The sequence below is a fragment of the Clinocottus analis genome, unplaced genomic scaffold, assembly GCF_023055335.1.
Source record: "Clinocottus analis isolate CAN_PGR_092001 unplaced genomic scaffold, fCliAna1.0.p SCAF_12, whole genome shotgun sequence".
NCBI classification, from domain to species: Eukaryota; Metazoa; Chordata; class Actinopteri; order Perciformes; family Cottidae; genus Clinocottus; species Clinocottus analis.
This window is the reverse complement of record NW_027175843.1, coordinates 4,879,389-4,900,479: the sequence shown is the minus strand read 5'-3', so window position 1 is coordinate 4,900,479 and position 21,091 is coordinate 4,879,389.

Below are 21,091 nucleotides of genomic sequence, written 5' to 3'. Positions count from 1 at the left end.
GAGTTTTCATCTTTTTTCATCATATGTTTCAAATAATATCTACTTGAAACAAAATAATACAAACGTACAGATTTATGTAGATAAGAAAATTCTGAAAGTCCCAATAAAAGCATGTTGGATAACAGTGTGAAACAGACAGGCACTGTCTAATCGTTATGGTTTTACTTTTTGAATATTCAAGTCCTCAGAAGTACCAAGTATGCACAGAGATAACTTTAAAACTCAATCTCAACTTTTCTTGAATCCTTTAAATAGGTAAACTGTTGAGCAGGCCTTCCCTTTACTGTCGGAGTATTCAGAACCTCAATGTGCATTTCCCCATCTCTTATTTTGACAGCGACATGGCCTGTCTGGTAGGGTCACGCGCCGGCCTTTGCCAGCGCGTTGGAAGAACAGCATAGCGTATCCTCAACCTGGTAATCTGTTGTCTGTCACAAGGTATTTCAGAAGAAAGAAGTGTTAATAGAAAGATGATTGTCTGTAAGAATTAGAGGTTCTGAGGTCGCGGGGAGGCCAAAGGCAGGCTTCGGGATTTTGTGCTCCACTTCACCTGTCATTGCTTAGGGAAGACAAGGAATCTCCCTAATGGCCAGAGCCGGGGGCCAAGGCCAACGAGAGGGTGGGTGTAGGGGGTAGGTCTCAGAGTTGGTTAGAGAAACAGACACTTATCCGGCAAGAAAGCAGACATAATTAAGGCCGTGCTTCATTCAACATCACCCTTCGGTATCTGCACAGTTGAATGCAGTTGTTATGGGTGCTACCAGTTTGGTGACGCTTCGAGGTTTCCAGATTGGCGCCCGCTGGTTCTCATTCTAAAAATGGGTTCAAACGGCTTCAGAGCGCTCACATCATTTACTCCGTTTCTGCACATGGCCTTGATATTATGAGCTTTTTTAGCAGAATTGTGTCCCGTCTCACCGGGAACATGGATACTTAGGCAGAAGCATTTAGTACCCCACGAAATTGCCTAATTACCACCCCATGCAAAATGCATGAAGTATGGATTTCATCTCCTGGTTCTTCACCCATGTCAGTCGGTCGGTATTCACGTTATTAGCATCACTTCCAGTGGGCTGGCCAGGGCGCGACGGTGGAGATAATGAGGGAGTGAAGTCCCCGTATACACCAACGGAGGATCCAGTGGCCCAAAAGCAGGGAGGCAGGGCTGCCAGCGGAGACCCCGTCAGGGAGGGTCCACTGTTCCTGTGATCGCGCAGAAGGTGACAGACATTGATTGTGTGCAGTCTGACACAGAATCACAGCAGAAAGGAAAAGGTCAGGGTCAAATGGCGTGAAAGTGAAGAAGCGGCTCGGCATCACGCGACGTCCCGAGATGAACGATGCAGGCTGCATGTTTTTCATCATTAGCTGTTAATCGCAGTCGAAAACAGTTTGCGCTCCTCTGATCTCAGCGGGAGACACGCGGCGATATTCTCCAAAGCCTTGTTTATTTAAAAAAAAAGAGTCCACTAATGAAGAGCAAAGTTTATATTTGTTAAACATGCTTTGTGGTGAAATATTTTACATGTTTTAAAGATTACAGATCTGGCAAAAATAGATGTGCTAGAACAACTTTTGCACCCGGGACAAAGACAATCTCTTGGGCTAATGCGTGTTTATCCCCTTCAGACCTAGAACATGAAATATGTATAAGCTTTCAGCCAATGGAGAGGCATTGTTTGGAAATTTGACTTCTGCCTCGAGTCAAACTCAAAGAGTGAGAAACTTTAAGTTATGCATTTGTTTAGACGCAAATTTGGCTTTCCGGAACTGTAATATTGACATACTTACAATATCCACTGTTACTTCAACATTAAAAACACAGTGTTGTTGCCCATCCCACTGAACATCTGGTCAACAGTAACATTCAGAAGTCTGACAACAATATTACTCCAATAGTTCATGAAGTAAGGGCAATCGTTGGAATTCTCCAACAAACCTTTTCTTGTAATAATTTCAGATATAGCCACATTCATCAAGTCAATTTGTGTCATATTTTACGGTAATCCAGCTGCAGAGATTCTTGGGCCTGCTAGAAACATATAACTCCATTTGGGTAGACCTAGTGGACGTAAGTTTTTTTTGCTGGAGTCTCATTCACACATGAGAGAAGGGGCAGGAAGTAAAAACAAATGGTGTGAGTGGTGAATCCAGATCTGCCTGTGTTACCCATAGGCTTCAATGGGAACTGTTCACAACCTGCTACATGCTGTTCCCCAGGTGTAGCGTGTTGGAACGGGGCCAGGGCGAGACTCAAACACAGTACTCGAGGCCCCGCAGCAGTGAAACTCTGCCACGGCTCTCATCTCCGGCGATCTGGGCTCCTGCGATCTGCCCGGCGCCCCGGACACGCTGCTCCGCTGCTGCGATGAACAAAAACAAAACTGCTGTGACGGCAAAAACCACAAGGTCGATCAAACACAGCGGCCGGAACATAGCCAGACATTAAATACAGAGAGCGGCGATACAGCCAAAAGCAGAGCTTCTCTCAAAGGCCTCCTTATGGTCTTTGAAAGTGGTGATAGCGGTGCATATTTGCAATGTGCATAAGTCTGTTTCAGCCCGGTTAGGAAGGTAAAACTATTCCATTCTCTGCTCGCTAAAATCCTTAGTTGTCTCTGTTGTTTTTTTTTCTGGAAGCAAGAACCATTCCTTTTCTCTGTCTACAACTTCCCCCCTCATTAAAGTCACTGGACTCCAAAGCGTTCTTGGAAAACATTCCTATTTTTGTCTGGGTGACGGAGGCGGAACCGACATCTACAACAAAGGTGGGTGAGATATAATTGACTGTAAACCAGGTACTGAGTCGTCGCTTGTCTCTGAACCTCCTTTTAAAAAGGCCTTCTTCACTCGTTCTTTTGGTTAAATCTGAAAGCCTCACCTTTTCTGATCAAAAGTTTCCTAATATCACAATCCCCTCTCCCCCCCAAACTTATCCTTAAAGACAGTATTGTGTCGGTACACGCGTTTCATCTCCTCTAAAGTTCTTGTAAGCGACTATTGATGCGGTGGAGCTGAACCGACTCCGTTTGAAATGTTCACCTCGGAGGGCGCCGAATCCAAAATCTCTCCGCGCGATTGAGCTGAGCCGCGGGGACTTCAGGTGTAAAATCAAACGCCGTTTCAAGCACTTCCAAGCTCTTCATCGAGAGCTGCCGATGTTCAAGGCCCTTCAAAAGCTCCCCCTGCCAACCCGCATGTAAGAACTGCTAATTCGACCACCTTTTGTCGTCCCGCTTTGCACACGCGGCGCGCGGAAGACGCGCACGCGCTGGAGCCCGCGCGGCCTCACGCGTGTCGTAGACACAGATGCACGCACAGAACTTCAACATCTTTTTCGGCAAGAAACCAATTCATGCTCCGTCCGTCCTCTTTCACATCCCCGAGTGGTCATCTCTCAGCTGAGCGTACTCAGTTTCTCTTCAGCTCACTCTCATTTCCTTCTGTTCAGCAGCTCGGAAAAAAAATACAGCATGTTCTGGCAGACAGCGGAAATTCATTTATATAACAAGCTCACTGAAGGATTGAGATAAAAAAAAAAAAAAAACTTCTAGCCAAATGAAAGCTGCGGCATACATTGGGATTTGGAGAGAATTCTGTTTAAAAAATTTAAAAAAACGCCATTGAATTCTGCAAGCACCACGGAAGTTTAATGATGCAACTTTCTGACCTTTAGAAAAACAGAGCTCCTTTTTTTCCCCGTGTATGATCCCATTAAGTCTGAAGACATCAAGTAATGAACATAATGGCATCGCAACCCCGATTTAAACCTCCGTGCACAGTAATAACGCTCGCGCTGTAATTCCGTCTCTGCGGAGACGCAGTCATTAGGGCCATGTATGCACGCCGCAGCTGAGTGGGACACAGCTGGACTCCGGCTGACGGATTGCAGCTTGAGGACACCCCCGAAAAAACATCCTCAAAAAAAGCGGCGTGACCCGCGCGACCTCGAGCGTGGCCGCTTGCAGTCGAAAGCCTTGTCTCGTACAAGAGTGACAACGGTGCAGTCAACTCTGCTGAAGGTGATCCATCCGCGCTTTAATTAGGCGCGGGGAAGCTAACAGTAATTTCCTCCTCGTTCGGAGCTCCGCGGCCCGCACGAGGAGAGTCCCTTCACAGAGGACGGTGATGGAGAATACCTTGCATTAATGAGGGGAAACACAGCGGGCAGGAGCAAAGAAACTATCACTTAAAGAGCTAAGATGGCCGCTAATATCCGTTGCCTAAAGAAGGAGAAGAAAGAGGAGAGAGAGAAAAAAAAAAAGCGATGAGATGACACATTATAATAATGATGCATAAGTGCAAAGTAAGCATTTTTTGCAGGTAAAACAAAGTAAATTTGTTCTTAAAGACTCTGTGCGAGACGCTGGAAGTGAAGTATTATATTCCTGTGGAAAGCTTGCGGCTTCATTAGGCTGCCAATGTGTCACGGGCAACTTCATGCCTTTCAAAGACCGGAGACAGAAAAAAAAGAAGAAAAAATCGGATTGTTTGCAGTTTCTTTTATTCTAAACTGTTTCCTTTCCGAGAAGGAAAAGAAGATGACTCTTTGTATACTTTATAAGGTCTTTGCTCTGCGAGTTTTGCCAGCTTACTTTCTTAGACGTCAGTCAGACTTCCTTTGTAAGAAATGGGAGCGTAACTCTAGATTCACTTCACTGTGCCGTATGCACTTACTACCAGATGTATTATTTGAATTAGAAATGCACGCGTTTGGAACATTGCAGGGCGGCTCAAAATCACTTCCATTACCTGATTGAACTAACCAGCTGAGAAGGTTTTTTTGCATGCGTGCGTGTCTGTTGGTTCATGAAGTCAAAGGTTAATCTTGACACAAAGTGGGAACGAATGCAATTCCAGAGTGTGAATTGGTCTGAAAGATAAGAGAGGAAGGGACATTGGTCCACATCTGAGCTAAAACAGATTCAGCTCTCCACACACTGAATCCCACCATTGTGTGGAGTGTGGTTCTGCAACACTTTGTAGACGGCTGGTGGGGAAAGGACTCTTTTGTTCTCTACATGAGGCCGGAGGACAACCAGGTGGGAATGGTGATCCTCTGTGATAAGGGCTTTTTTTCTTCTCCCCCCCTTCATATCAAGATGAGCACCCAGGAGCCCGGGAGTCCATCACGGAGTCACCGCCGAGAACCTCCGCCGGCAGGCATCTGTTCTTATCGTATATATTTACATTTTGCTGTGATGGCATAGCTACACATTTGTGCTGACTGCACTCCTGCACAGATTACTTGTGTGCCGTGTTCTCTATCTCTGTACACATGCCACAAATGTCACATCCGTATTGTTTGGGGACAACACACGCTGTCTCCATCAGGCTCTGCCAAGAAGGATGCGGCCTACTTAAAACAGAAGGCATGCATGGAGAAATGAAACCTGAGTAAAAACTACAATATGCATCACCGTTGTTTTTGTCTTTTGTCTCCCAGTCTTTGATGGGAGATATAGGATGTATGAACTGGCCTCCTCCACAGTCAGAATGATGCTTGTGGCTCGCAGGTTTGTTAATCCTGTGTGCTACTTTAATGCCAATGGTTTAGGAACCTCGTGGTATGTGGTATGTTTTCCATGGTATCTGTATAATTGTGTCAGATTGTGTATATGAATAAAACATTTGTATTTGTCCTGATACAAAATAGAACATGTGAATGGAATTTGAAGTTTGGCAACGTTTCGCCAATCAGCTCTTTGATCAGACCTAGCAGTCGGTTGGAGTTGCCAGAGCAAGTCTGGCACAAATCATGCAGCGTGATCAGTTCTGTGCAAGCCTCACTCTTTTCGAATGAGCCGGTTTTACTGCGTCAGTTGTGATTTTCTAGTTAATTCCAGACATGATCTTCTCCTAAAAAATTAACTAAGTGGTTTTGTTCCTTAAAACCTTAATTTCCTGTGAGGACAGACCGTTTGCGTCAGACACTATCGAGCTAGTGTAGACACGAGGTCCTGAGGTAACACCAAACTGGACCACCTGGTGGTAAGTGTGTGTGTTTGTTTGAACCCTCCACCTCCCCACCATTGTCCCACCACTGTGCTCATAAGCTGGCACTCTCACATTTTATATTGTGTCACCTCTTCAGAACGTAGCATATTCACACTGCAGTCAGTACACACTTCATGGTGAACGACTGACACGCAAAAAGAGAGAAAGACGTTCCTATTGCGAACAAAATGACTTTCAAATTGTCGTGCCATGCAGGCTGAACTCTCAGAAATAAGTTCCTCTCTCGTCCTGAAAAATACAAAACCCCTAAAACCAGCCACTTAAGAATAATCAAACTACAAACCTTCAACAACTGCCACACTTCCTCAACACCTGCAGACGGAGATTAAGCCCTGTCCAGTTCCATCAGCGTCACCCCGTGCCTCCACAGGTGTCTACGGCCCTGCCTCCCAGAGTGACGGAGCCATCATAACACATCACAGCTCAGACTGGTAGAGTGGCAGCAGTCCAGCCAGCCTACTGTACCAGCAGGGGGGCCCCTGGGCCCGGAGACGGGGACGGACACTCGGATCGTTCGCTGGATGCCCGGGATGATTCTTTTAGGGGACGGCAGAACACTTTGTCAGCATGTGACTCCCTGCAGGGTTCTTTCTTACAGGGGTCAGGATTCGAACCAGAAGATCGGTTGGATGAATAGCCTGAGGGTGTGGGGTGGTGGTGGTGGTGGGGGGGTGCAGTAAAAAAGAAGGGACGTGTGAGACCTGCCAGCGGTTAGGTTTGATTTGTTCTGTCCCTGCTGTTGCCCTCTCCCTGGTTTTGCTCGCAAAAGTGTTCCGCCAAAAACCCTCTCGTCGCCATCGCACCCCAGGCCCCGGCGTGATTGACACCTTGTCACATTATCTTATGACAGCGCTGGTGGAGAGAGAGAGTGCTGAGGAGTGATACTGAAGTGGCTGGGGACTCGCACACTGTCAGACGCACACACACACGGTCACACATACGCACACGGGCCCACGCGAATATATACAGTAAACACACCCTCAGGAGCTCTCGCACAATTTAGCTGGGTATTGTAAGTGCTTCTCAGCGGATCAGTGTGTGTGTGTGTGTGTGTGTGTGTGTGTGTGTGTGTGTGTGTGTGTGTGCGTGTACTGATCTTCCCAAGGCATAATTCACCAAACACTGGGGAAGGTTGATTGAGGGACGCAGATGTTTTGCACATTGTGTACATCGTGCTGCACAGGCACGCTATTTTAGGCAGCGGGGTGTACGGTACAGTCCGCCGATTCCTTTATGAGATGAACATCAGTTTCTACTGCTGGAGCTCTAGCCCCAGGCTTTTATTTATGTCATTCTATACCCAGGAGAGGCTTCTTTACAGCAATGCAACATCTCTGCCATATGTACTGAGTAAATCAGCAAGGAATCCTAAAATTAGATGAAAGTCCATCAAAGAGAGTTGAGCTCATCTTTGTTCTAAAGCTAAAGTAATGTGAGGCTCACAAAAGGCGGTTGGATCAGAAACATGTTTTTATTGAACAGCTTACTGCCAAAGACGGCGCGTTCCAAACCGTGTGCATTAAAAGGTTCTTTGTGTGATTTGCGGCGCACGAATACAGCAGCAAACAAACTGTTAGCTGAGCAGAGAGTGAAGTCACTCACCCTGTCTGGGTAGCAGTCCGAGCTCTGCGGTTTGCTTGCATAGTCGGGCCGGCCGTGGATCTCTCTGCTGGTGGCGGCCATTAGCCCTGCTCTCATACGGTGGTTACAGCTGATAACAGCGTCCTGATCCACGGGATGTGTCGTGCCCACCCTCAGTTTACCCCCACAGGTTAGCACGGGTAGCTCTGCCAGCACTGTTTCCCGTTGTGTGCACCGTTAGCGCCCTTAGCACTGTTAGCTTCTAGCTGGTGGCTCAGTCGGCAGCTCAGCTGACACTGTGTTGACAGGAGGCACTAGATGTACTCTATTTGAGCTCTTTTAGTGCTAATTCTGTTGAATGGTCCTACTAATAATATATGTAGTGGTTAGTATTAATTATACCTTTCAATAGGAAGGTAATAATGCTCTACATCACTATTGCCCCATTTCCACTGCAAAAAGTTCTCCACGTAGCTTTTTTTTTTAGGACTTTACCTGTATGTTAACGCATTGCATTGCTTAATGTTGCTCAAATGTAAAAGCCTTGAGACTACAAATATAGTTGCTGCTTGCGTCAATATTAAGTATTAAGATGAAGTCTAGCTGGTTTAAAAAGATGAAGTCTAGCTAGTTTCAAAATTGGCAAGAAGAGAGACAGAAAAAGTGAGACATAACTTAAAGGGTCAGTTCACTCTGTACTCAAAAATTCAAAACAATTAGTTTGTGGAACTGTAGTGTGAAGGCCTCAGCTAAACCAAGACTTCTCCACACACATTGCCACACAGCAAGACATTCAACCCTCAAGCCCAAACTCTGCTGTCCTGTCCATCAGATGCTGATATCCTGCTCAGTTGGGCTTCTTTTCACTTTCAACAGACAACTTTTGGAAGTATATCTGAACACCTGCCACACAGTTTTGTTTTCATAACTTGACTGATTTGAACACTTATTTACCATGAAACCTCACAGTGTGACTTTACGCCAAAAGACGCTAAAAATACGCTATGTTACAGGCTCCATATATTGCCGGGAGTTGTCGATGTTCTCAGGTCCCTAAGTGGAACGGACAGTGGTAAACCTTTCTGTAAATGGGACTTGTGGAGAGTCGTCTCCAGCAGTGGGCCACCAATGTTTGTCCACATGGGTACGACCCCTTTTCGAGGGCCAGGTCAGGGCAGGCGTGCCAGTAACAGCTGGGCGAGGATGACGGGTGTCAGACCGCGGCACACGTCAAAACGCCAGACAAGCATCTGACAGCTGGACGAAACTGAACTGCAAGAATTGTTGAGTTCATGTTTAATGTCAGTGAAAACACATTTCTTCAGAAACCATAATGTTAATTCAACAGATATTTAGATGAGTATGTTATTTTGTCATTCTATTTCATCCATACACACCACCTGTAAGATAAACCAGGCATTGGACATACACCCACCTCACAATCAATTATTTGGCAGGTGTATTGTGTGGAGTCAGGCCAATATGAAGTCGCCATTAACATGTGAGGCCCACTTTGAGGCTGGATATTCATCCACCTCCGCCTCTCACACTGAGAGGTGGAGGCTAATCTCTCAGGGTACCCCCCTACCCCTCTCCCCAAGAACCCCCACCCAGATCCCCCTATGCCTGTCTTTCCATTTCCTACCCCTCCATGCCTCCCCTTCCTTCACCCTCTGGAGGCCTGCATTAAACATAAAGACTCTGCATGGATGAGTGAGTCAACAAATTACCACAGCCAATAAATGGGGAGAAATGATCCGCCTCTCTATATGCCACCAGTCTCTTATTTTCCCTTTCTTTCCCCTTCTCTGAACTGTTTTCCTCATCCCCGCTCCCCCTACCTTACTGACCTCCATTAGGGTTATTGTCCCGGGCTTTTAAATAAACATGATCTTAGCCGAAGCTTCTCCTTATTGTATTTAGTTAGAGCATCCCATCCCTCATGCTTGACTGCTTCTGTCCATCAGCTCAGGGGAGCCTGACTTACTGCAGAAAATCCCAGCAAATGCGCACGAAGCCGCTACAGCTGTTGGTCTAACCTTTGAGAGTCTCCTAAGGAGCACACTGATATTTGCGCTTAACAAAATTATGCCTACCAGGAGAATATGCCGCTGACATTTGCCATTTGTCAAGTTGAGGTGGCAGCGAGGCTTTATGAGTCATTAGTGTTGAGGGTACAGTCGAGAGTTCTTCAGCCTGCTGTCGCCCATTACTGTACATGGGAGCAATCTCTGTAAAGATCATATGTAACTGCCACATTACATAAAAGGAGTCTTTTTACCCATATGACGCAAATCTTTTTCTTCTTCATCTTTGCCACAGCAGGAAGCCAATCATCCGTTCATGCTAACGCAGTGATTTACAGGAGTACTAAGTGTCAAACAGACCTTGAGCTGAAAGGTGGTAATTTTCTCTTCGGTGGCAGGTCTCTTTGCTCCGGTTTCCGGAGCGATCTGTCATCGACAGCAGGTTGAAGTTATAGGTTTAGATGGAAAGTTAAAAGTTCAGATTACGGCTGTGTACCTACAGTATGTGTATGTCAGGACTGTACACACTATGAATTGGGAAGAACTAGGCTGTACATTGGGGAGTCTAAAGCAGAAAGGAAAACTAGGGATCATTGAGGAGCTCACTTTTAAGAGGCTACATTTTTAGCCCATTAAAGAGTGATAAGATGCTGCAGGAGTCATGCCCTTCCTGGAAGAGTCAAAAAGAGGTCATGCTGCGGAGGCTTGCTTCCTTCTGACGAGAGTCTGGCCAGGATCCTCTTCAAAGGACGAGTCCTTTCCTAACGCTGCGATCGTTACACTGAGGACGAATGTTGCCGAGATTAAACATCCAGAATACGAGAACGTTTTCTTGTTCGGTGTTCAGAACTTGTTGTTGGTGCTTCGATATGTTGATTCTACTGAAGGTATGTAGGCTGTGTTGTAGAGTGCGTTTTCAGTCTAAAATTATATTTGAAGTCGTCATTGATCACAACAACAATGCGATGCAGTGGGAATACATCAGAGATATTACAATGAGCATAAAAGAAGAACATGAACAACAGAAGTAATGTACAATGCCTATAAAAAGTATCCTCTATGCTGTTCCCAATAGGCTTTTTCGTGTTCTATTCCCAAGGAAAAGAAAAAAGTATCCTCAAGAAGTTCCTGAAAACTTTGTATTTCTAGTGTTTGTCTGGCACATTGAATATTCATGAGTAAATACACAACAACCAAAGTTAAAAATGACGAAAACAAACATCCTTAGGTCTAATTTGTTTAAGCGTTTTTAATAATAATCATTACATTCTGATTCTAATTTGTGAAAAGAAACTATACCTTCCTGTGCTTCAAATGAAAACCACTTACTGTTGTTCTTACTGTTTTAAAATGTCTACTATACTTTACAGTATGTCTATGTTTGGATCTCTTTTTTTTAATGTGTTTTATGTGTTTTTTTGTGTGCTTTTGTGATTGTTCTTAGCACAGGCTTTGAAGTTTATTTTAATCTTTTGTTATCTTCTTGTTTTGTTTTGTTTTGAACAAACTTGCATTAAGTTTAAAGGTTGCTCCTTCCAGTAGTGTCTTCAAACTCATGAATCCTGAGTGCTTTCACTATATTATTTTAGCCATACAGTTTTATTCAGAAAGCATTTCACAATGGAAGTATTACAGCAAGAAAGTATTCTTTGACTAGACTATGATAATGTGGAAATAAAGATTCAGGTCGATGAAAATCTGATAGCGGTGATAAATTATAAGTGATTATGGAAATATTGTCAATTTCAAATCTTAATTATTTTTCTTCTATATATATATATATATATATATATATATATATATATATATATATATATATATATTATAAGTATATATTCAAGCAACACATCTAATGAAATATAACAATGCATTCTAACAATATATATTCTCAGGATATACTTTATTCTAACGTGATCAATAGTAAGAATAGATTCTAACAATACATAAAGATTCATTGTAAGGATACATTCTAACAATATATAACAATATCACAATATATTCTAACAATAACTTCTAGTGATAGATTCTAACTAGACATAAAGATAGATTCAAACTATACATTCGACCAATTCATTTTAACAATACACCACAAGATATTGGACTCTAGAAATATATTTAAAAATGATTTGAATGTGACACGCGTCACCACCACAACCACTGCACTATGTTTACTGCTGATGACCCCCGCAGCCAGAGAGAGAGCATTAACAAAACAACTCTTGTACCAAGTCAGTATCTGACCACACGTGCTCATATTGTCCTTTTGTTCCTGAGTTATGGAGCTGGATAATAGCCGTGACGGGGGATGTTTTGAGAGCATTGTGATGTCACAGTAAAGTTGACCGTTGACCTTTTGGATATAAAATGTCATCACTCCATCATTTATCCTTTCATACACCACGTGTGTGACATTTTGTCATTTTAAGCATAGGAATTCTTGAGTTAAAGCAAAAAACATGTTTTTGTGAAGGCACGGCAACCTTTGACCCCCAAAAACTGAACAACGGACGTTTTGAGCCACGAGGCGTCACCGAGGTTTTTACTTTCGCGAGAATGGACCGAGCAGACAGCAGAAAGACAAGTCCTCAAGTCTCCCGCCTAAAGGCTGAACGCGTTAACGACTTATTGGGAACATTTGCCGTTTAATTTCATACTTGAGTTGTGTAATTCCAGTTGTAGCCACTCAGGTATTTGATGTAACATATCGGCCTCACGTAACATCCCTAGACTTTTTGTTTGAGCCAGGAAATCACATTTTCCCTAATCTCGAGTACAATAAAGTAAAATATGACAAACCTCTCATGAATAGTGCAACAGACTGATGATCGTCTGCTGATTTCTATGTCTTGCTCCTCTTCCTCTTGTTGGTACGTGGTCAGGAAAGGCAGCATAACGCTGCACAATATTGAGTTTTTCCTTTGTCTTCATGGTGCATCCCAGTAAAGTGAGTCACCAGCTGCATGAGCCTCCAGAAGCAGGTGCATTTACCTAAAATCACTCATCAAACATTTGCGTTTCCAGGTAAAACCCCCGAGCGATTTGAAAGAACAAAAACAGCAATGATTTAGGTGCACCGAAAAGGGGAGTAGATACTTTTTGTACGACTAAAAACTTTGTTCTGTTTTCCCTCATTTGACATTAAAGAGTCTGTTCCTACTTAATAATTCTTCAGTGATGCAAAGTTGTGCAACCATAAAACAGGAATAAATCCCAGAGGGTGGAGCTAATTTCACCGGCATCACGGAAAGACACACTGGAGTACGAAGTACGTCAACTAAAATGGAAACTATTCGGAGCTAATCGTATGCAACCGTCTGCTCGGTGCGGCGCTCCTCATTATGAACGCCTCTGGAGGATCAGAACTCGCGAAAGAATCCGAGACGCTGCGCTTGTGTGTGTGTCGGCGAGCGCTCGAGAGAGAGAGAGAGAGAGAGAGAGAGAGAGAGAGAGAGAGAGAGAGAGAGAGAGAGGCCGGAAACGGAGGCAGCCTGAACTCCAGGATGCTTCCCCTTTCTTTCACCCAGAGACCCGGCACAACAAAAGCCTGCGTCTGCGCTCCAGTGAGTCTGGATCCCTTTGGCCTCCATCACCCCCTCCCACTCCCTCCCTTCACCACTGTCTTCTGTACAAGCCAGCACCAAGTTAGCAAACGTACACAAACATTCTGGCGGATCCTGCAATTGCGGGTTCGGGTCCGTGTATGTGTGCGCCCGCAGAGGCCGACTCCCCTGCGGAGCCGCATCAGGAATAATGAACCGTGTGGAGACTGGAGGGGGACCGCAACTTCATCCTCATCCAGCGGCTAAAAGCCCGACAAACCGCTCGATGGTACACTCATAGACTCGCTCTGTTTGGCGTCCGCGCCGCCTCTGGAACATACATGTAGAGTCTGTTTAGCAGGAGTAGTTCAGACTGCTGGATATTCAGAAGACTGCAGCTGGATAAAGATAAAGAGAGCAGGTTTTCTTGGATAAAATAAATAACTATGTTTACTCCAATAAGCTGGTGGCCAGACACGTACTGTACGTGATCCTGTCCCCAGTGTAAAATTAATTGCTGTGAAGTTGTCACGCTAAATATCAAATATGTTTTTTTTTTCCTTTTCTACACTGTCTTTAAAAAAAAAAACCCAAACAGTGGCAAGCCAAGCAGAAAATAATCAGTAACATCACACGGCCCATGAAGGACACTGATTTTCACTTTGATCCCGTTTGATGCCGTTTGATTTTTGTTTGCTTTGGCTTTGGTGCCCACGTGCGAGCACACGAGTCACAATTTCTTTTTTGGAAACCGCAAAAATGCGAGCGCGACTGCCGAGCGGCCAGAGGTCACGTTTGGAAAACAAACTGCGTGACAACGGCGCTCTCTTTTCATACCGTGATTGGCAATCTTCAAATGCGGCTCGACAAAGAGGAACAAAAAGAGAAGAAAAAAAAAACTTAAAAAAGGAAACGAAACAAAGGCGGAGGCAAAATTGAAGTTGTCAGCTTGTACCTGAGTCGTCCCAAACCATCCCAATCTGCAGCCAGTGGGGGTTTTTCTGTCAGCCGGCAGCAGACTTCTCCACTTCCTGCCTCTGTCACAGCCGCTCATCTCTTCCGCCTGGGGCTTTTAAACACCTCTGGGTCTCGGGCTGGAAATGTCTCGAGGACATAGAGGGAGGAGGACGGAGAGGACAGATTAATATACTCAAATCGTTCACAGTTTCCAGAGCAAAAGCAGGGATGTGGGGCCCGGGGAGGCGGACGAGTGTGCAGGTGCTGACCGGACTGAAAAATTAAAAGGCAGTCTTTGATGTGGGTAGAAAAAGAAAGTATGTATGGCTGCTTATTGAGCTGAGGAGGAAGCACGTTGTTCTTTTGTGCCAGTGCACAATGTTTCCAGCGCGCACAATGATGGAGTCAGGGAGCCATTCTTCTTCAGCTTGAACCCGACTGTAGCACGTGACGCCGGTTTCCATGCGTTTTGTCGGCTTGCTTTGAAGACTTTCGTGACCCCGGGGCACAAGAAAAAATTCCCCAGAATGCCTTGGAATGACAACCGAGGCATCTTGGGAGCTGGACACAGACCAACTCTTCCAGGACCTCCATGTGGAAGCTTTTCTCCCCACACGCGATGCTGCTGCCGCCGCCGCCGCTGCTGCTTCTAACAGCGTTCGGGCCATAATGTCAGATCCATTTTCTGCTCCCTCGCTCGCAAACACCACGTTCATGCACAATTTGACATAATGGCAGAGTTAAAAACATGAAATTATAAGGAAATGTCTCACCGAGGGCTATAATCACATCAGAAACAAAAAGTGCTTTCCCAGCGATCTGAGAGATTGCTCGCTGCAGTGAAATTTAATAGTTGGAGCATAGCACCCCCTGCAGGCAGGCATTATTCCCTGCTAATAATACCCTCAATTCTCAGACTGAAGTAGAGGCTCATTGTTACCCTTTCACTGCAATTACAGGCCTTTCTACTTTGATTGGTGGGTAATTGAATTGGTTCGAGCCTGTATGATTTCTTTCCGAATTCGCCACTCATATTCCAATCTTGGCTCCAGATCAGACAAAGCCTGTCTCCCAGTAATTAAAGACGGCAAAGCCAGGTGTAGAACTGGGGAACTAGGGAACCATAGCCAGATGAATGGGACTGATTAGGTGTTTAGTGAAAATGAGATTTTCTGGCTCAAAGACAAAGTACAGCCTCTCACTTGGTTGCGCGGCGATCGGTGGGGTGGCAATTGACTGCTGCTGATGAGGTACATGAGGTAAAGGCCCTGAAAAATGACTCCCTGCATTCATGGCGTTTACAAAGGAGCCGACGGCGGCGAAAGTCCGAGTGGGGAGCGATGCGTTTCAAGCATGAAACAGGCTTTTCATTTGAGTTTATAAGGAGAGAGGAAAAAACAAACAGAATAGAGGTTTTCTTCTAATTAGGCAGAAAAACAGCCTGTCCCAGATCAGTTGTGGAGATTATGAGGCACAGAGAGGAACCAGCGTAGCGGCAGCTTGGAAACGAGTCTGGACCCGAAGTTGGTTTTATCTCGCCATTATTGTTTTTTTTCTTCTTTTATGGGAGTAATACACTTTTCTTTCAAGACGGTTTACTTACACACCATGAAACGTGTGTTCTGTAAAGTTCGTATGTGGGAGGAGGGGCGGGGAGGGGGAGTCATTTAAAGGGATAGTTCACCCAAAAACAAAAAACCTTACCTGTTCTTTTTTAATTTTTTTTGTAATTATCAGTGTAGGTTATTGTGGTGTGAGCTACCTTTTGTTGTTATCTGATGCATTGGGATTATATGGCACTCTCTTAAAGGGCACACACAACTGTTTTTATTTGAAACTCAACAGCAATGAGTCTTTCCTGAAACCATGACCCGGTTAATCAAAGTAATGCACAGAGCTTGTTGTGAGCAGTTTCTCGTACAGTTCCGATACGTGAGACTACTCATGACACAAGTTTTTTAAATGTCTATTTTTTGGCACTTTAAGCACAACAAACCCTGAAATATCATGATAACGAACAAAAAAAAAAAACTGAACTTGAAACTGTACTTGCACATTTTTATTGGAACAAAATGCATGAGCAAAACAATTGGGACTTTTTCCCACTGCATGTTCGGGGGAAGGAGGTCAAAGCTTCTCCCATTGGTCCTCCTGAGCGGACGCCAGGTCAAGGTCAGCGTACTTCGGGGTGGTGGGTGTACGTGTGATTGGGAAATGAGACTTTTTCCCCCCTCCCTTCATTGAGACTGGAATGAATTTTAATCAACACATAATGCCAGTTGTTAATTGCTTTCACCGCCCGCTGCTAAAATAATTTGCTACTTTTTTTTTTTTTATTGTAGTAGTAGCCATCTGTTTCAAAACACAGGGATGGGATCAGGCCTAGACCTGCGGCGGATGTTGACATGAGATACAGGCAGCTAATTTGCACTGCCACCACCTTATTGATGAGGCTACGAATGTGTGGAGAGACTCGCAACGAGGGTCTGCAAATGGAACGCGAGCCACATTGAAATGAGGAATATTGATCATCAGGAAGAAAAAAAAAAAGGGGGCTTTTCATTCAAAAGTCACACTCCGTAACCGCGGTATCAAAAAGGATAAATGACGAGTCACCTCTGTACAAATGTGCCCGGCAGATGATCCTGTCAGTCCTCTGAAAGGGACGTCATTTGGGCGCTGAGGAACAATGGCCTCCTCATGAGGCTCAGCCCGGCTTCAACCCGGCCGTGTCCCTTAATTGCTCAAGGCTGCAGACGGACACTCTCAATGGTGTCTAGGAGGGACAATAGCCTGGAGGAGAGCGCTCGCCCTGCTTCACCTCATATTTACTCTAATCAGTGTTACTGTTGAGGCACACACTCACCGGTTGTATGGGCTGAGGAGCGCACGCCGCCTCCTGCTCTTCTCTTTCACAGAGCGGTGCCGGGGGGACAGGAAGTAAGCGTCGCGCTGGTTCATTTTGGATCGTTGCAGAAAGTGGGCTCCGTGGCAAACTATATAAACGACGACACCTTGAACAAGGAAGCTAGCACAGTAGTAGCACTTAAGTAGCACTTAATGTTTCTTAATAGCACTTTGTAGTTTGCTTTATTGAAGAAATGATGCTTTCCTGATTCTTGTTGTTCTGAGTTTGTACACCCACGGTTGAATGCACTCGCTGTGAGTCGATTTGGATAAAAACGTCAGCTTAATGAAATGTAATGGCGTAAACGTATCATACTTACACGTTTGGTTCAGCAAGATAATCTTCAGAAACGAATGCCTGAAGCACGAACGCAGTCGGCAGGAGTAGAAAGGTAAACGTTGTGCTACGAATGGACCACACCTCCACAGTCACATGGCTTCACGTCGCTGCCTCGAAGCTAACGGTGGATTTAGCTACTCGTTAGCGTCGACCTTTTTTGAGACACGCGAGGGGTTCTCACGGATGTATTTCATTTTGTGGAACAAAACGTTAAAATCTTTTCACCTTTCTGGAAAAACGTATTTCTGGCAACAAAAAAAAAGATAGGATGACAGAAAGGATACATTTCGAGACAAGGGGACAGAAAATGCAAAAATGCTGACTCATGTCCAGATTCTGTGACTCATTCCTGCAGCATTCTACAGAAAATGTGTTCAATAAAATGAAATGAGAGTCCACGTGAAGACAAGATGGAAAGCTTTGAAAAAGTTCCCACTTCATCGCCGGGGGAAAGTTTGGAAAGTGTTCGAACCAACGACCAAACAGATGAGAGAACCCAACCGCGTTTACACTTTAAAGGGCAATCACACCCCATTTCTGCTTCATAATCAGATAACAGGGTTACACTGTCTCTGTGTGAAAACTCAGTGGTACAAATTGTGCGCTGTAAATGAAATCTCCTTCCCAACACTTCCTCCTCCTGAACTACTTTTTAATTAGCTGCGCGGAGAGCCCATTAATGACTGTCCCGGGCATGTGCTCCATGTGAAGTTTGTCTTTTCACGGAAGAATTTCTCCTCGGTGGCTCTGTCTGTCATGCATACAGCATTTGCAGCATCCATATGTGTGTGTGTTATATACTGCAGTATAGTCGGAGAGGGCACCCTTTAGTTAAAGTGATGCTGCCGCCAGGGTTTTGAAGGCCACCTCTCAACGGGAGGGGCCCGAGCCATCAAAGCGAACATGTACTTTAATTACAGGTAATCTCGACTCTGAGACACTCTCCCACTCCCCTTGCTCTTCAGAAGTTCCTCCTCAATTACCAAAGTGCCTCAATTAGGCTCTAAATAAGCAGTGGACACGCACGAAGGGAGAGATGGGCAAATTGCAATAGAGAGGGTCGAAACAACGGGCCCCGTAAGAGCCGGTGTGATGCAGAGGCAATTAACAGACAGGAATAAAAAAAAAATAAAAAAAAGAAGTGTTCCACCACGCGGGGTGAAAATGAGGAGAAAAAAAAAAGGGGAGAAAAAGCCCTTTGATGAGCTAAGTGGAGCTTAAGAGGCGATGGTCGAGGAGAAGAAAGAAGGAGAACAGAGAAATTAAAGACAGATGATTGGCAAGAGGGCTGATGTCACACTGTTTCCCTACAGGACCATATGTCCAGAGACTGGAATGTGTGAGCAAGTCATGATTTCTATAGAGCAAGAAGGCGTCCCACAGGCAGCTGATTCTCTACACACTCTCTCTGCTCCCCCCCCCACACTCACGTTCATTATGCAGCCGAAGCCCATACACACTCCATCGACTGGGAAACTTACTGTGGGCTTTTTTTTCCCTCCTCTCTCGCACAGACAAATGAAGACCCCGTCTTTCTTTTTAATGGGCTTATTCTGCGTCTAACGCCGGCCCTTGTTAACGGGGGGAAAACTGCTTTGGCTGCAGCCGGCAGTTGAGTGCATTAATTAGCTCGAGTCTAACCCCCGATGAATTAACGAGAGGAATAATACATCATCAAGGAACACGAGGAGTAAAATGAGAGGGTAATTGAGACACACACACACACACACCTCTGTTTAGGCTGTTTGTTTCTGTGAGTTGGTGTGTGTGTGTGTGTGTGTGTGTGTACTCGCAGTGCCGCTCTATGGACGACAGAGTCACGCTGACCCGGGCGGCCGGTTGGAAACTGAGCTCATCTCGGCCCACAGCAAGCTGCCAGCAGCGGACAGGGCTGTCATCACCGGTCATCGCTGTGACACGGAGGAGAGCGCTGGGCCATGGTGTGATGTAGCATGCGTTAAGGAGGAGGGCAAGAAAGAAATACAAACTGTGCAGTATAATTTAGTGGAAAGGAAACAGGGCTGCACCGCAGCTTCAAGATTGAGTTGATTCTCCTTTGGTCACTTTGACACTTCAAGAGAAGTTGGGACCGTCCCACACACATGAAGTCGACTGCGGATTGTGTACAATCTTATAATGATCTTGGGACAAATATCGACTCCAAACTGAACTTTGAAGCAAACTGTGAAGCCGTGTGCAAAAAGGGGCACCAGAAACTGTCCTATTTCCACATAAAAACCACATAAAAACTTATTTGATCGTGCTTTTATTGAATCAATGTCTTTAATTAAACAACAGAAACTCTCTGGATCAGCTCAGCCCATGAGTCCCTGGACACCAGACAGCTACAACAAATAACTGGCTCCATCTCACCTTTTAGACGGGGAGTTTCAGCTTCTCTCCACTAGACGGAGATATTAAATACTTCGGTGCAGAACAACGTGCCATAAAAACTGCTTTGTTCCAGCAGCCATCACTCAGCTGAACAACTTTGAATTATAACAGCACTGATCTGTAGCTTAAAGTACTTTTATCATGTCTGTCTGGTTGCCTGTGTTTGTTGTAATGTATGTTGGGATGGATGCATCATTTTCTACTGTTTTCTACTACAAACTACGTTTACCTACGGGTACTATCAACGTAACCAAACCAAACTGTACAATGAGAGAAAGAAGATGCTCAACAGCTTATCGGGGGCAGCTCAGCGTGTGGCCAGGAGAGGGCAGTGTTCTCCAGAGGCGGCGTGGGGAGTGCAGTCAGTGTTTGATCTGAGCAGATGTGTGCGAGGTGAATCATTAAGCAGCATCTGTCCCCATAATTACCCCCCTCAATAGACTAATCCCGGCTTTTTTTCTTCTTCTTTTTTTTTTTTTTAGTAATTAAATTCACCGTGAATTGAATCACGGTGTAAAAACAAGTCGCGGTGAAAGGGCCCAAACAGGCTTTCTAAAAGGAATTATGGGATGGCCAAAACGATGAAGAGGAAAGCCTCGGGACCCGTTGAGGGAACACAGGCCGCACACAGCGCATTGAAGTCCGCGTGTAACAGCCGACAGGGAGCTGAAAATGTGCAAAAAGATTTTAGTTTCATTGTGGAACCAAAGTGGAAAAATAGTTTGAACCATTTATTTAGGTTATTGGAAATACAAATGTCAAACATTGCCTGTTGAAATTTAGACTTGCCCATCTCTGGAAGGAGGTTTGCTGTATTGTCTGCTCAAAGTATGTGATGCAATGTGAACAAAAATAAACCGGACAATCATTTTCCTTATATATGCCTGTGTAGGCCTTTATTATAATAATTGAATATTTGATAAAGCTTAGCATTTATAATAATTTACAAAATATGTCATGGTTTATTCCCACACAAATACACAAGATAGATTTAACTTTTAATTACATTCACAGTCATAAATCTAAAAGTTGCTTTAATTAGCTTGTTCCACCGACCAGAACAAGAGGCCTGATTTGAGTATAAAGTGACTAGAAGAAAATCTATATCCATACGATTAACACTGAAGATCAGAGGAGACGTTGTCACGAACATGGACTGAAAACAGGAGAACAGAGACGAGGCGTTGACGTGAAAAGACAAACTGTTGTAGCCGCAACAAACGTAATTACGGGTTTCAAAAGTTGACGTGTAACAGCAGCGGGTAAAAACTAAGAGCAGCAGCGTCTCGGTTTCCTTCAGGAATGGAACGTGTCCTTTCGTGCCACAG